The 1,021-nt window shown below is 51.7% G+C and overlaps 1 non-coding gene across 1 annotated transcript; it reads right to left on the bottom strand.

Annotated features, from left to right (window-relative positions):
- Positions 1 to 508: 508 nt before the first annotated feature.
- On the bottom strand, positions 509 to 581 carry TRNAK-CUU (transfer RNA lysine (anticodon CUU)). The gene has a single exon. It is a non-coding gene; the product is annotated as a tRNA-Lys (tRNA).
- Between the last annotated feature and the right edge of the window lie 440 nt (positions 582 to 1,021).

The following is a 1,021-nucleotide window of genomic DNA, read 5'->3' as shown; positions in this document are numbered from 1 at the left end:
AGGTTCCTACCAGTAATATTTTATTTCTGGGACACTATTTTACCCAGGGGTGTACTTAACTCCACGACTGGGGTATCAATCAATCCGAAATCAGTGGCACTCCGCGATGTTGAAACGCCAAACATTAGCATACAACGATCCGCTATCGAAAATGTCAACTTTGAAGAGTGCACCGTGTACAGCTCGTCGAGAAGAGTCGATTGCCGCATCGCCGACCATCAACAGACTCACAGTGGCTGCATCACGGACATCGTGCGAGAGCCGGGGGGGTGCTGTGGAACCCCGGGGTACCGCCATTAGGTTCAGTTGGTGCAATTTGATGGAACTACGCACAACACTTTATAACACTTTACTGCGACTGAAATATCACGTTACGCAATGTGAGCTGAGTTGATGCGGCGACATTCAAGCGGGTCTTGCTTTTCGTCAAAGGATGCAATTGGGGACAGAAAGAAAACAACAGTTTTAAGTATAAGATAAATAATATAAATACAAAAAAATACCACCGCGCCCAACGTGGGGCTCGAACCCACGACCCTGAGATTAAGAGTCTCATGCTCTACCGACTGAGCTAGCCGGGCAGCTGGGACGAGCCACTCGATTCGGGGTATGCATCGCTGCTGCCCGTCTCTCTCCACGTGGGAGGAGCTCAACACAGAGAGCGCGCACCCTCGAGACGGGCCCACTGCCCCACACGCTGCCGACGTTGTATTTCAACCTTTTAAGGGCCACACGGCGGTATTGTGTTGAGGTCCGTGCATTTCTTGCTATTTGTGCTTGTGCAGCACTTTAAATAAAAGTATGTTTTACACATATCCCATCAACCACACGATCTTCTGAGGAGTGCGCTTTTCCAGCGGCGTGGGCGTTTAGTGCAAGAGAGAAAACTGTCTTGCCCCGGGTGTTTGACATCCAGCGCCTCATCAGCAGGGTTCAGGCCTCATGCTCGAGCTGGCGAACTGATGAGGAGCCCCTCTCCTTGACACGAGACCCCCCCCCCCCCCCACCTGGACGCTCTCAT

Source organism: Lampetra planeri, chromosome 39 (genome assembly GCF_965212315.1).
Source record: "Lampetra planeri chromosome 39, kcLamPlan1.2.h2, whole genome shotgun sequence".
Taxonomy (NCBI): domain Eukaryota; kingdom Metazoa; phylum Chordata; class Hyperoartia; order Petromyzontiformes; family Petromyzontidae; genus Lampetra; species Lampetra planeri.
Note: the sequence above shows the minus strand (reverse complement) of the source record. Positions and strands in the feature narration are given on the sequence as shown.